We start from the raw sequence: 16752 nt of genomic DNA, 5'->3' as shown, positions 1-16752 counted from the left end.
ACATCAAGATTCATAAGTGAGTTAGGACTGAAGTTATCTTTCATTGTAGGGTATTTGTCTGGTTTAGGTATGAGATCAATTGTGGCTTTGAAGAATACATTGAGGAGTGTTCCATCTAACTCTAGTTTGTGGAATAGTTTAGATAGTATTTGTATTAGGGTGTCAATAAATGTGTGATAGAATTCTGCAGTGAACCCATCTGGATCTGGGTTTTTTTTTTTTTTTTTTTTTTTTTTTTTTTTTTTTTTTTTTTGGTTGGGAGGCTTTTGATGACTGCTTCTATTCCTTTAGGTATTGTGGAATTATTTAGATGGATTACCTGGTCCTGGTTTAACTTTAGTTTCTGGTATCTGTCTAGGAATTCATCCATTTCCTCCAGATTTTCCAGCTTTGTTGAGTATAGGCTTTTGTAGTAGGATCTGATGATTTCTTGAATTTCCTCAGTTTCAGTTGTTATGTCTCCACTTTATTTTCTGATTTTGTTCATTTGAATACTCTCACTTTGCCCTCTACTTAGTCTAGCTGAAAGTTTATCGATCTTGTTAATTTTCTCAAAAAATTAACAGCTCTTGGTTTTGTTGATTCTTTGAATGGTTCTTTTTGTTTCTATTTGGTCAATTTCTGCTCTGAGTTTGATTATTTCTTGCTGTATACTCCTCTTGGGAGTATCTGCTTCTTTTTGTTGTAGAGCTTTCAAATTTGCTGTCAAGTTCATAGTGTATGCTCTCATCAGTTTCTTTTTGGAAGAACTCTGAGCTATAAGTTTTCCTCTCAGTGCTGCTTTCATTGTATTCCAGAGATTTGAGTATTTTGTGTTTTCATTTTCATTAATTTCTAGAAAATCCTTAATTTCTTTCTTTATTTCTTCTTTGACCACGTTATTATTTAACACAGTATTGTTTAGTTTCCATTTGTATGTGTGCTCTTTGTTGTCTTGTTATTATTAAAAACCAGTCTTAGAATATGGTGATTTGATAGGATGCATGGGAGTATTTCAATCTTCTTAAATCTACTTAGCTAGCTTTGTGATAGATTATATGGTCAGTTTTGGAGAAGGTGCGGTGAGGTGCTGAGAAGAAGGTATATTCTTTTGCTTTAGGATGAATTGTTCTGTAGATATCTCTTAATTCCAATTGGTTCATAACCTCTGCTAGTTTCACTGCAATTTTGTTCAGTTTCTGTTTGTATGATCTATCCATTGATGAGAGTGAAGTGTTGAGGTCTCCCACTATTATTTTGTGGGGTGCAATGTATTTTTTGAGCTTTAGTAGGGTTTCTTTCATTAATATGGGTGCTCTTGTATTTGGAGCACAAATGTTAAGGATTGAGAGTTCCTCCTGACAAATTTTGCCTGTAATGAGTAAAAAGTGTCCTTCCTTATCTTTTTTGATAACTTTTGGTTGAAAATCTAATTTATTTAATATTAGAATGGTCCTCCAGCTTGTTTCTTGGGGCTGTGTGCTTGTATCTGGGTGCCATTTGTTTGAAAGGTCTTTTTTTCCCAACTTTTTACTCTGAGATTGTGTCTGTTTTTGTCTCTGAGATGAGTTTACTGTAGGCAGCAAAATGCTGGATTCTGTTTATGTATCCAGACTAATAGCCTATGGCTTTTTATTGGAGAATTGAATCCATTTATGTTAACAGATATTAAAGAATAGTGGTTGCTGTTTCCTGCTATTTTTGCTTATTGAGGTAGAATTGTGCCTGTGTGTCTTTCTTATTTTGGTTTTCTTGCTTAGGTATTTTCTTGTTTTTACTAGGTTGTAGTTTCCCTTTTTGTATTGTGTTTTCCACCTATAATTCGTTGTAGTGCTCGGTTTGTGGTCAGATATTGTGTAAATTTAGCTTTGTTCTGCTGTATCTTTGTCTCTCCATTTATGGTGATTGAGTGTTTTTCTGGGTATAGCAGCTTGATCTGACACTTCCTTTCTCTTAGGGTCTACATGATGTCTGTCCATGATCTTCTAGCTTTCATAGTCTTTTTGAGAAGTCATGTTTGATTCGTATTGGTCTGCCTTTATTTGTTACATGACCTTTTTCCCTTACTGCTTTTAGTATTTTTCTTTGCCTTGGGCACTTGGCATTTTAACTATTATATGTCGGGAGAAATTTCTTTTGTGGTCCATTCTACTTGGAGTTTTGTAGGCTTCTTTTATGCTCATACTCATCTCATTCTTAATGGTAGCGTAGTTTTCTTCTTTGATTTTTTTTGAAGATATTTACTGTGCCTCTTAGTTGATATTCTTCACCCTCTTCTATTCCTATTATCCTTAGGTTTGCTCTTCTCATTTTGTCCAGAATCTCCTGGACATTTTGGGTTAGGAGATTTTTGGTTTTAACATCTTTTCTGACTGTTTTGTCTATGTTTTCAATTTTGTCTTCAGCCCCTGAGGTTCTCTCTTCCATCTCTTGTAGTCTGTTGGAGATGTTTGCATCTGTTACTCCTGATTTCTTTTTTATGTTTTCTACCTCCAGGGTTGTTTCTTTTGGTGTTTTTTTTATTGTTTCCATTTCCATTTTAAATTCCTTCTTCAATTCCTTCATCTCTTTGGTTCTGTTTTCCTCTAGTTCTTAGATTACTTTGAGTGTTTTTGTGTTTCCTCTTTAAAAGCTTCTATTTCTTTATGCTTTTACTCCCATTCTTGTTTAAAGATCTCCATCATGATATTGAGGTATGATTTCAGGTCTGAGTCTTCTTTTTCTGGTGTGTGTGGCATTCCGTTGTTTGCTGTGATGGGTGTTTGGGTTCTGATATTGCCATGTTGTCTTGGTTTCCATTGGGTACATTATTTTGCTTTCCTCTTGACATCTTGTTGTCTCTGATTATATGTGGTCTTGTTGTCAGTGATTGGTTCCCGTCTCTCTCGTGTACCTGGCCTGTGTCCCTGGATCTCCGCTGTTCCCAGTGGCAAGTTGCCTGAGCATTTTGTCCGCACTCAAGGGCCTTCCAGGTAGAAACTGAGTCCCTATGGCAGAGTTCTTGCTCCCCAACCAAATTGGGAGACTGTGCTTTCCACATGCTCAGCCCAGACCTCTCTGCACCCTGGGTACTTGCAGTACAGTCTCACCAGGCCTTCATCCCTGGATCTCCACTGTTCCCAGTGGCAAATGGCTTGAGTGTTTGGTCCACATGCAAGGGCCTTCTGCTAAAGTCATTATTTTAAATAGCTGACTAGTACTCCATTGTGCAAATGTACCGCATTTTATGAGGAAGCTCCACCTCCCACCCACCTAGTCCATTCTCAACTCCCTGGTATTCCCCTAAACGAAGGAAAAAAGACTTCACAGGGCCAAGGGCTTCTCCTATTAATGCCAGACAATGCCATCCTCTGCTACATATGCGAATGGAGCCATTAGTCACTCCTTGTGTACTTTTTGTGGTGGTTTAGTCACTGAAGGGAGTATTAGGGAGGGAAAGAGGGAAAAGGGATAACATTTGATATGTAAATACATAAAGGATGCAATAAAACAACAACAACAAAAAAAAAAAAAAACCATGTAGTTGAGGAGAAAACATTAGAGCCTGAGCTCCCTCTCCAAAATCTATGTTTTTAAAAAGTTAGGTGTAGTAGCTTGCATAATAATGCCTCTACAAAGGCACGTGTTTAAATATTTGGTCCTCAATTGGTAAAGTAGATGGGAAGGATAAGGAGAATTGGCCCTTTTGAAGAAGCTGTTTCCCTGGAGCCAGGCAGGTTTTGAGGTTTTAAAAGTCTTTTGAAATTCACAGTATGTCTCTAGGCCTTCTTGTGAACTCCCTGCTTTACTCCACCAGCATAGGCTCGCACCTTCTGAAAGCAAAGCCCAAATAAACACTTTTAAAAAATGCACCACACTTTCTGTGTCCATTCTTCTGATGAAGGACATCTGGCTTCTTTCCAGCTTCTGGCTATTATAAATAAGGCTGCTATGAACGTGGTGGAGCATGTGTCCTTGTTATATGTTGAAGTATATTTTGGGTATATGCCCAGGAGAGGTATAGATGGGTCCTCAGGTAGTAATACATCCAATTTTCTGAGGAACCCCCAGACATCCAGAGGGGTTGTATCAGTTTACAGCCCCACTAACATTGGAGGAATGTTCTTCTTTCTCCACATCTTTGCCAGCATCTGCTGTCACCTGAGCTTTTGAAATTGTCCATTCTGACTGGTGGTGTATGGTGAAATCTCAGGGTTCTTTTAATTTGAATTTCCCTGATGACTAAGGATGTTGAACATTTCTTTAGTTGTTTATCAGCCATTTGAGTGCTCTCAGTTGAGAATTCCCTGTTTAGCTCTATTCTGCATTTTAAATAGGGTCATTTGTTTCACTGGAGACTAACTTCTTGTGTTCTTTATATATTGGATATTAGCCCTCTATCAGATGTAGGATTGGTAAAGATATTTTTTTTCCATTCTCTTGGTTGCCATTTTGTCCTAATAACAGTGTCCTTTGTCTTGCAGAAAGATTTGCAATTTTATGAGGTGCCATTTGTAGATTCTTGATCTTAGAGCATAAATTATTGGTGTACTGTTAAGGAAAATTTCCCCTGTTCCCAGGTGATATAGCCTCTTCTCCACTTTCTCTTCTATTAGGTTGAGTGTATCTGGATTTATGTGGCAGTCTATGATCAACTTGAACTTAAGCTTTGTACATGGCAATAAAAATGGCTTGATTTTCATTCTACTATATGAAGATCCATAGCACCATTTGTTGAAAATGCTGCATTGTTTCCACTGAGAAGTTTTAAATCCTTTGTCAAAGATCAAGTGACCATATGTGTGTGGGTTCATTTTTAGGTCTTCAATTCTACTCCATTGACCTACCTTGCTGTCTCTGTACCAATATAATATAGCTTTTAATCAATATTATTCTGAAATACAGATTCAGGTAAGGGATAATGATTTCTCCAGAAGTTTTTTTTTTTTTTTTCTGAGAATAGATTTAGATATCCTGGGTTTTTGTTATTACAAATAAATTTGCAAATTGTTATTTCTAACTCTGAATAATTGAGTTGATATTTTGATGAGAATGCATTGAAACTGTATATTTCTTTTGGCAAGATGGTCATTTTTACTATATTATTCTGGCCAATCTATGAGCATTTGAGATCTTTACATCTTCTGATACCTTCTTCAATTTCTTTCTTCAGAGACTTGAAATTCTTGTCATACAGATCTTTCACTTTCTTGGTTAGACTCAAACCAATGTATTTTAAATTATTTGTGATTATTGGGAAAGGTGTTATGTCCCTAATTTGTTAGCAAATGCACTCAAGAGGAATAGACAGCAGAAAATAATCAAATTTCTGGCTTAAATCAACCAATTAGAAAAAAATAACTATATAAAGAATCAACAAAACCAGAATGTGGTTCTTTGAGAAATCAATAAGACAAATAAACCCTTAGTCAGACTAATCAGAGGGTACTGAGATGATATTCAAATTAACAAAATCTGAAATTAAAAAGGAGACATAAAAACAAACTGTGGACATTAAAAAAATCATCAGACCCTACTATAAAAGCTTATCCTCAATACAACTGGAAAATCTAGATGAATTAACAATTTTCTAGACACATACCAGGTAACAAATTTAAATCAGGATCAGACAAACCATCTAATCAATCCCCAAAACCCTGAAGAAATAGAAGCTGTCATCAAATGTCTTCCAACCAAAAAAGCCTAGGACCAGATGGGTTAAGTGCAGAATTCTACCAGACCCTCATAGAAGACCAAATACCAATATTTTTCAAACTATTCAACAAAATAGAAACAGAACGAATACTACCTAATTTCTTCTATGAAGACACAATTACACTTACACTTAAACCACACAAAGATCCAATAAAGAAAGAAAACTTTAGACCAATTTCCCTTTTGAATATCAATGCAAAAATATTCAATGAAATTTTTACAAAGCGAATCCAAAAGCATATCAAAACAATCAAAATCATCATAAAGTAGGCTTCATCCCAGGGATACAGGGATAGTTAAATATACAGAAATATATCAAAGTAATTCACTATATGAACAAATTCAGTGAAAAAAATTACATGATCATTTCATTAGATGATGAGAAAGCATTTACAAAAAATTCAACACACCTTTATGTTAAAATTCTTGGAAAGATCAGAAATTCAAAACCCATACCTAAACATAGGAAAAACAATATACGACAAAAGCAGTAGCCAAAATCAAACTAAGTGGAGAGAAACTTAAAACAATTCCACTAAAATCTGGAACTAGACAAAAATGTCCCCTCTCTCCCTACTTATTTAGTATAGTTCTGGAAGTCCTAGATAGAGAAATTAGACAACAAAAGGGGGTCACAGGGATACAAATTAGAAAGGAAGATGTCAAAATTCACTATTTGAAGATGATATGATAGTATACTTAAGTGACCCCAAAAATTCTAACAGAGAACCCCTAGAGCTGATAAACAACTTCAGCAATGTGGCTGGATATAAAATTAACCTTATTAAACACAAAGGATAAACAGGCTGAGAAAGAAATTAGGGAAATGACATTCTTCACAATATTTCCAATTAATATAAAATACCTGGGTGTGATTTTGACCAAGCAATTGAAAAATCGTTATGGCAAGAACTTCAAATCTCTGAATTAAACAAAAAAAATGAAGATCTTAAAAATTTGACATGCTCATTGATTGGCAGGATTAAAATAGTAAAGATGTCCATTTTGCCAAAAGCTATCTACAGATTCAATCCAATCCCAATTAAAATTCCAACTCAATTCTGCATAAACTTAAAAAGAGCAATTTGCAAATTTATGTAGAACAACAACAACAAAAACCAGAATAATGAAAACTATTCTTAACAATAACAAAAACTTCTGGGCTAATCACCATCCCATACCTCAAGCTGTATTACAGAGCAATAGTGATAAAAACTGCATGTATTGGTACAGAGACAGGGAGATAGACCAGTGGAATAGAATTGAAGATTCAGAAATGAACCCACACACCAATGGTCAGTTGAACATTGACAAAGGAGCTAAAACCATACAGTGGAAATAAGCATTTTCAACAAATGGTGCTGGTTCAACTGGCAGTCGTCATGTAGACAAATGCAAATTGATCTATATTTATTGTCCTGTACAAAGCTCAAGTCCAAATAAATCAAGGACCTCCACCTGAAACCAGATACATTCAAACTAATAGAAGATAAAGTGGGGAAGAGCACATGGAATCAAAACATGGGCAATGTGAAAATTTTCCTGAACAGAACACCAATGGCTTATGCTCTAAGATCAAGAATCCACAAGTGGAACTTCATAACATTGCAAAGTTTCTATAAGGTAAAGGAAACTGTCATTAGGAGAAAATGGCAACCAACACAATGGGAAAAGTTCTTTGCCCATTCAATATTCTATAGAGGGTTAATATCCAGTAAATACAAAGAACTCAAGAAGTTGGAGTTCAGAGAATCAAATTATCCTATTAAAATGGGGTACAGAACTAAACAAAGAATTCTCAACTGAGGAATACTGAATGACTGAGAAGCACCTAAAGAAATCTTCAACATCCTTAGTTATCAGGGGAATGCAAATCAAAACAGCCCTGAGATTTCGCCTCCCATCAATCAGAATGGTTAAGATAGAAAACTCAGGTGTCAGCAGATGCTGGCAAAGATGTGAAGAAAGGGGAGCATTTCTCCATTGTTGGTGGGATTGCAGGCTGGTACATCCTCTCTGGAATTCAGTCTGGAGGTTTCTCAGAAAATTGAACACAGTACTATCTGTGGACCCAACTATACCACTCCTGAGCACATACTCAAAATATGCTCCAACATATAACAAGGACACATGCTTCATTATATTCATATGTGCCTTATATATAATAGCCAGAAACTGGAATAAAACCAGATGTCCTTCAACAGATAAATGGATACAGAAATTGTTGAACATTTACACAATGGAGAACTACTCAGTAATTAAAAGCAATAACTTCATTAAATTATTTGGCAAATAGATGGAACTAGGAAATATCATCCTAAGTGAGGTAACCCAGTCACAAAAGAACACATGTGGTAAGCACTCACTGATAAGTGGATATTAGCCCAGAAGTTTGGATTACCCAAGAAATAATTTATAGACTACATGAAGCTCAAGGAGAAGGAAGATGAAAATGTGAATTCTTTGGTTTTTTGTAGAAGGGAGACAAAAATATTCACAGGAGGAAATATGGAGACAAAGTTTGAAGCAGAGACTGAAGCAAAGGCTAGAGATTCAGCCCATATACAGCCACCAAACCCAGACAATATGGCTGATGCCTAGAAGTTATTGTGGATAGGAGCCTGATATAGCTGTCTTCTGAGAGGCTTTGCCAGACCATGACAAATACAGAGGCAGATGCTCACAGCCAACTATTGAACTGAGAATGGGATCCATAGTGGAGGAGTTAGAGAAAGAATTGAATTAGCTGAAGGGGTTTGCAACCCCATAAGAGCAGCAATGCCAACTAATCAGAGCTCCCAGGGACCAAACCATTATCTAAAGAGTATACATGGATTGATCCAGCTGTATATGTAGCAGAGGATGGCCCTGTTAGGCATCAATGGGAAGAGAAGGCCAGGGTCCTGCCAAGTCTGGATGCTCCATTGTAGGGGAATGTAAGGGTGGGGAGGCAAGAGGGGGTAGGATAGGTAGGGGGTAACCTCATAGAATCAAAGAGACAAGTATTGAGTAGGGGGTTATGGACAGGAAACCGGGATATGTAAACAAAATATATCCAATTAAAAAAAGAGAGAATACAAAGAACGCTCTTTAGTTGGTCAAGAGTTGGATTAGAATACACTATGTATTCCAGGCTGAGAAGACATTTGAGAAATAAGAACAAGAAATATGAACCTATTCATTCATTTAATCATTCATTCATTCATTCATTGTGAGTATGTGAGAGAAAAAGGGAGATTATATAGTATATATGCATATGTATTAGAGTGTGGGCATCTGCATGCCACAAGGAGGCTATAGAAATCAGAAGACAATATTTGGGAGTCAGTTCTTACCTTTTCTTTTTCTTTTGAAATGCTAAAGACAGGTCCTAAGTCTTTATTCAAAACACTGAATGTGAGAAGATGAGAAGAGAGAAGCTTTCTTTTAGAAAATTAACATGGATTTTAAATATTTTAATATGAAATTATTCCTTTAGGCTAGGATGATTATACTTAACATACAAAATTTTATAAATTGATGTATTATGATATTAAATACAGCAACAAATTATCTTGATTGGTGCTAAACTGCTAGCTACATTTGACTATTAATACTTTTAGTAAAATTGACTGTACATCTTTAAAGCATATACCATGGTGTAAGAAGATACATATATGTTTAAATCCTATAGAGAAAAATTATCATATTTATTATCTAACATAAAATGTGACTTACATATAGAGAAAAGGGAAAAGTTTTCCTTTAATGTTTGTGTTTCAAAATTTTGGAAAAGAATAATAGAGCAGTTTCATATTTACGTATTGGCAAAAAATTCAGATATTTCTTATATGCCCCCAAGAGGTAAGTTATTTAAATACATATTTAATATATATTTTAATGAACATATAATCACCTGCTAATTCTTTGAGTTAGTTTCTTACCATGTAGCCTAGTTTAAATTGGAACTCACCGTGCATTCCAGGCAAAATCCTCTGCCCAATTCTGACATTTCAGGCATGAGCTGCCATACCTTTGCCTAAAATGTCTTATTGTGGGTATGTTACTAGTGTCTAAATAAATATAATGAAATTTCTAACATTATCAAGTAAATTAACACACCTCTTCTTGGACATAGCTATTCTCTTACTGTGAAACACATTGATACATCAAATAGTCTAGAGGAGCTCAACGACACCAAAATAAGAAGATATAAACATTATCTTGATTTTTCTCAGAATAAAATATATGCATTGTTTACAATATACTCCATAAATATACGATTATTATGTTTACCAAGAGTTTAAGAATATTTAAGACCTGACAATATTAAATACCCAATTAGATTATTGTATATTGTATACATATACAGAATCTTCATACTGTACTCCAAAACTTATGCAATTAAAATACTTATTTTTGTTTTATTTTTTGAGACAGGGTTTCTCTGTGTAGCCCTAGCTGTACTTTCAAACTCAAAGATCCTCCTACCTGTGTCTCCTAAGTGCTGGGATCAAAGACATGTGCCACCACTACATGGCCTAATAATGACTATATCTAAAGGAGGATTCAAATTCAAGAGTTTTAGACTGAAAACTAAAAAAAAAAAGTGTTTAACAGCATTTTCTTCAAAGTGGAAGGAAAAAAGAGAATACTTCAGATAGTAAAGGTGATTTCATAGAAGATACATTGAAATATATTTCAACTTAATCTGGTAACCAAGAAAATAATAATTTATATCCCTAGAAACGCAGTTTGTCTTTTAATTGTAGCAGGAAGAGAACAGGCATGGAGAGCTTCCCTTTTTATTCCTCAGTGTTAACACCTTAAAGATAGTATAATTCTTCTATTTCTTTAGCAAATTTCATGACAATAAAGGTGGTAATTTAGCTTAATTGTTAAAATTAAAAGTTAGAAACTATGTAAGGAAAAGAGGCTTTTAAATATTGCTAAAATTGTTATTCATGCTCTTTATATAAGGATATATCCTGGTAAGTTGGTCTCAGGTTTTCCCACTTTCATTATAATACCTAGCATACAAGGCATTAAATTTTAGAAAAATTCCAATTGAATACTATTAAAATCCTTTCAGATTTAAATAATGGCTATTTAAAATTTAATAAAGAAGGTAAAACTCTTTATGGACTAAGAGATTTACAGGCTTGAATAGAAAGAGTGACTTAAGGGCACAGAGGAGAATGGAAGATTGAGACCACTGGACCATTTTGCTTCTTAGGCACTGATTAAAAGAATGACTTAGTTCTAAATTATTTATTTACATTTTAAAATATGCCTGCTCCTGGCCTCCCTTCACATATTCTCTCCCTTCTCACTTCTCCCCTTTTCCTGTGAGAGATTGGGTCCCACTGAGTATCACCCCATCTAGGTCAAGATAATTTTGACAGCAAGCAGCTAGAAATTAATACAGATGTGTATAGAATGAGAACTAGCAAAACACAAGCCCCAATAATTCAGTATCCTATTGATTTCTTCAAAAGGGTTATGGTATTAGAAAATCAATTACAGTAGAGACAGTCTAGAACAAAAACCATCTACTGGACTAGTCACCTCTGATTTTGTTTTACTATGATGAGTCCAAGTTTGTTCTAAAGAATAAAATAAATACACAAATAATGATTTTTATTCTTTAATCTTTTTTACAGTCCATACTTTATCCCCCTCCCAGTCCAGCCTCCAACTGTTCCATATCCCACACCTCCCCCTCCATCCCACTCCGGGGCTTCAACCGGATGTCTTCACCCTGCCCACCCTTCTAGACTGCCCCACTTCCTAGGACCCAAAGTTAGGGGTTAGATACATCTTATCTGATTGAGTCTAGAGTTGGCAGTCCTCTGCTGCATATGTGTTGGGAGCCTCATATCACTTAGTGTATGCTGTCTGGTTGGTGGCTCAAGTGTCTGAGAGATCTTGAGGGTTCAGGTTAGTTGAGACTGCTGGTCTTCCTATAGGGTCACCGTCTTTCTTGGTTTCTTCTAGTTTTTCCCTAATTCAACCATAGTGGTCAGTAGCTTCTGTCCATTGGTTGGGTATAAATATCTGCATCTGACTTAGCTGCTTGTTGGGTCTTTCAGAGGGCAGACATGATAGACCCCTGTTTGTAAGCACACCATAGAAGCAGTAACAGTGTTATGCTTTGGAGCCTCCCCTGAGCTGTATTTCAAATTGGGCCTGTCGCCAGACCCTCTTTTCCTCAGGCTCTTCTCCATGTTGTTCCTACAGTTCTTTCAGACGAACAATTCTAGTTTAGAGTTTTTGACTGTGGGATAGCAACTCCATCCATCTACTTGATGCCCTGTGTTTTTAGAGGAGGTAGACTCTACAAGTTTCTTCTCCCCCACTGTAGGGCATTTCATCTAAGGCCTTTCCCTTTGATTTTAATGACAGTGAATTATATTGCTTTAGGGAAGCTGCTGGAGTTATCAGTTTCATCTAACAGATCACAACCACACTTAGTGTATTTCAAATGACAATTGCATTCCTAAATCTGCAATTTGGGCAAGTCTAAGTGGGTGAAGATCATTTCTACCCTGGACCATGACTGCTGAGTGCTTGAGAGCTGTAGTTTAGAATTTCATGGAGGTGTGTGCCTTTAGCAATATAATTGGTGGCTCAAACATGAGTCAAAATATTCAGCTGACTCATTCATCCCATATGTGACTTGTTCCTCTGTTGTGGCATTAAAATATTGTGAATGAAATTCAAGATTGAGAAATGAGGGAGAGGAGAGGCCAAGAGAGAGAAAGTCTAGGAAAGAGAAGGCAAAGGAAGAAGGGAAGCAAAAAGATGCAGAGGGGAGGAGGAAGTAAAAATGTGAATGAATGAAGAATGAGTGAATGAATAAATGAACATGAACAAGCACAAGTGAGAAATCACAAACTGACCCCAGTATCGTGTGATGTTGCAAAGCTTCTAGGTGCATTGGAACTCTGCTTTATGACATCAGAATTGTATGGATTCCCTCATTTTCAACCAAATATGCCTATGTCAGGTTAATTTATCCTGTAGATTCTCTTTGACCCCTCTGGATATTTCAGTCTTTCCTCATCTACAAGCTTTATAAAACTCCACCTAATGTTTGATGTGGAACAACAGCACCTATTTCCATAAGCTTGTGGGTGAAGCCTGTCAGAAGACAGTTATGCTAGACTCTTGTCTACAAGCACAACAGGATATCATTAACAGTATAAGGAATTGATTCTCACGACATGGGCCAGTTTTGGTTGGACATTTTCTCAATTTCTGTTCAGTCTTTATCCTTGCATGTCTTGTAGGTTGGAAATCTTGAGGGTTAAGTTTTCTGGATGTCCCTATCCTTCATCAGAAGTCTTTCTTTGTTACAGTGTATGGCTGTTTCAGGTTCCATATCCCCTATTGCTATGAGTTGTACCTAGGGTCACCCTCATAGGTCTTGAGAGTTTCCCTTGTCCTAGGTTTCTAGTTCATTTCAGTGATGACTGCCTCCAGTCTCAATCTTCCCCTTCTTATGATCACACTGAGGTTAGGTGCTGCCGTAGTCAGTGTTTCTATTCCTGCAAAAAACATAATGACCAAGAAGCAAGTTGGGGAGAAAAGGGTTTATTCAGCTTACACTTCCACATTGCTGTTCATCCCTCCATGGCCTCTGCATCAGCTCCTGCTTCCTAACGGGCTTGAGTTCTGGTCCTGACTTCCTCTGGTGATGCAGAGACCAGTAGCATCAGACTTTCTCAGAGCTGGAGTTGCAGACAGTTGTGAATCATCTGATATGGGTGCTAGAAACTCCCTCCCTCCCTTCTTCTGTCCCTCCCTCCTTCCACCCACCACAAACAAAGAACTGAAGCTCCATTGCTTAAAAATTGATATTAAAACTATAAATTAGCTTTGGGTGTTGGCAAATGCTTGTTTGAGTGTCTGTGTTAATCTAGCCACACACACACACACATATACACATACACACACACACACACAGACACACACACACACAAAAATCCTGACAAAGCAATATAAGAAAAATAACCTCCAAACATGCCAATGAGTTAATTTTGTGTTGGCCCTCCCTCTAATTTGGGCATAGGGTCTGGCCTTAAAAATCATTTGTCTCCTCAGTGAAAACTCCACTGTAAAAAAATAAAATTTCATTTGTGAGTTGTTATAAATTTAAGTCCACATCAATGCAGCACCATAGGGTTTATCCTAGTCTGTCCCTTTCATTCAGACTCTTTTCTAAAGCTAGGTTTTCAAAGTGCTATACCACTGAGCTACATCCTAAACTCTCCTTTTACTTTCTATTTTGAGACAGGATCTCACTAAGTGGACTAGAGTGGCCTTTGACTTGTGATTTTTCTACTGCAGCCTCTGAGTATCTAGGTTTATAAGCTTATACTATTAAGATCAAGTTTCTTTTCTATTTAATACCACAAAGAGACCTTATTTTCTGGTTTATTAGGCACTGTACTTAGGGCCTTGTGCATACTGGGTAAGCTCTGCACTATTAGGTAATATACCTAGCTCCCTAAATCTTTGTAATTTGGTTTCTGACAGTGAGAATCCCACCATATACAGTGTCTTCTTTTTGTTTAATTACTGAAATGAAATAATTTTAGGATTGTAACATATAACCCTGTGACAATTGAATTAGTCTGTTATAGTATAGTGTCTTATGTTTTCTATTCCTGCACAAAACATCAGGTCCAAGAAGCAAGTTGGGGAGAAAAAGGTTTATTCAGCTTGTACTTCCGGATTGCTCTTTATCACCAAAGAAAGTCATGAATGGAACTCAAGTAGGTCAAGAAGCAGGAGCTGATGCAGAGGCAGTGGAGGGATGTTACTTACTGGCTTGCTTCCCCTGGCTTGGTCAGCCTGCTTTCTTATAGAACCCAGGTCTACCAGCCCAGGGATGGCACCACCCACCATGGGCTGGGCCCTCCCCCCTTGATCACTAGTTGAGAAAATGCCTTACAGCTGGATCTCATGGACTCATTTCCTCAACTGAAGCTCCTTTCTCTGTGATAACTCCAGCTTGTGTCAAGTTGACACAAAACCAGCCAGTACATATAGTATTTGTATATTTTGCTTACTTTTAATCATTTAAAATCATTTTAAAATATAATTATAGCATTTCCCTTTCCATTTTCTCTCTTCAATTTTTCCCTTACAACGCCTTTGCTCTCTCTCTCTCTCATGTTTACTCTCAAAACCATGGCCTCTTTTTCTTTCATTATAATTGTGTTACCCATGCACTCAAATATATTAAATTCAATCTTCTTAGTCCATTTAGTGCTACTTGTGCATATGTGACCTCAGGGATGAAAACTTGATATTGCATAACCAGTTAGGGGCTTATCCATGGAGAAGATATTTTATTCTATTCAGCATTCCTTAGTTGCCAGCAGCTCATAGTCTAAGAGTAGGGTCCTGTGAGATTTGTCTTCTATGTTAAGATGCTGTGATGGATGGTTTGTATATGCTTGGCCCAGGGAGAGACTCTACTTGGAGGTGTGGCCTTGTTAGGGTAGGTGTGGTTTTGTTGGAGTAGGCAAATCTTTGTGTGAATGAGTTTTAATACCCTCCTCCATGCTGCCTGGAAGCCATTCTTCTTCCAGCAGTTTTTAGAACAAGAGGTAAAACCCTCAGCTCCTCCTGCATTATGCTGCCTTGCTCCCACCTTGATGATAATGGACTGGACCTCTGAACCTGTAAGCCAGCCCCAATTAAATGTTGTCCCTATAAGAGTTGCTGTGGTCATGGTGTTTGTGCATAACAACACAATTCTAACTAGGATGCCTATTGGTCATGTTCTTCTTCAGGTATTCTTTAAACAACAATACTGTTGTATTATGGTTGAAGTTTCCTTGTTATTTCTAGGAGACCCAATTTCACAGAAGATTCCCTGGTCCTCTGGCTCCCACAGTTTTTATGCTTCCACTTCTATGATGTTTGAAGTAATTGTATTGTACATGTATCAGCTAAGACTGAGTAACCAACAATCAATTGTTCTCCATAATCTGACTAGTAGTGGTGCACTGGCTGGTTTTGTGTGTCAACTTGACAAAAGCTGGAATTATCACAGATAAAGGAGCCTCAGCTGAGGAAATGCCTCCATGAGATCCAGCTGTAAGGCATTTTCTCAACTAGTTGATTAATGGGGAGGGCCCAGCCCATTCTGGGTAGTGCCATCCCTGGGCTGGTAGACCTGGGTTCTATAAGAAAGCAGGCTGAGCAAGCCAGGGGGAGCAAGCTAGTAAGCAACATCCTTCCATGGCTTCTGCATCAGCTCCTGCTTCCTGACCTGCTTGAGTTCCATTCCTGACTTACTTTGGTGATGAACAGTGAAAGTTCTATTAACTCCTGATCTAGTTCTCCAGCACCTTTTCCTTATGTTTTATGTTATCCTTCAAGACACTGTTTGCAAAGGTAACCTAGATCAGTCTTTCTTCTCCTTATTGCAGGGTATTTATGAAATTAATTTATTTTATCGCTTGGTTTGCCACATGCTGTACTCTTTTTTCCATAATATGACTTAGTTACATATGTTTAATTTACATGTAATAATACTCACTCTCAGCAGAGTATATATGAATTTTTTGGACAAATACAAAGAATTATTTATTCAAGTTCAAAGTCCCTTACAAAAATAATACCATCACGTTAAAATTTTTTTTGTTACCCCTTTATGGTCACTTGTTTTACATCCTTGAATGTTTTAAACTCCTATTATTTTCAGAAATCTTTTACAGAGCAAATACTATCTTGCAATATATAACTTTTTGGTACTGTTTTCCTTTATTCATTAAAATGCACCTAAGATTCATCCATGCTCTTTCATAAACCAGTCATGCCTTTGCTTTCATTTCTGTGCACTAATTTCATGGTGGAAGTGTGACCACACAGTTTGCTTTGTCACTGGTTGAAACATGGAGGTCTCTTCTAGCTTCTGTCATTATGCAAAATAATGTCATAAACATTAATGTGCATTTTCATAAGTATAAACATAATAATATTTGAGGAAATATGGCACTATGATACACAGTAAGTAAATATTTAACTTCACCAGAAACTATAAAACTATTTTTGGAAGAAACTCTACTATTGTCCAATTCA

The sequence above is a fragment of the Micromys minutus genome (assembly GCF_963924665.1).
Source record: "Micromys minutus genome assembly, chromosome: X".
Lineage (NCBI taxonomy): Eukaryota > Metazoa > Chordata > Mammalia > Rodentia > Muridae > Micromys > Micromys minutus.
Note: the sequence above shows the minus strand (reverse complement) of the source record.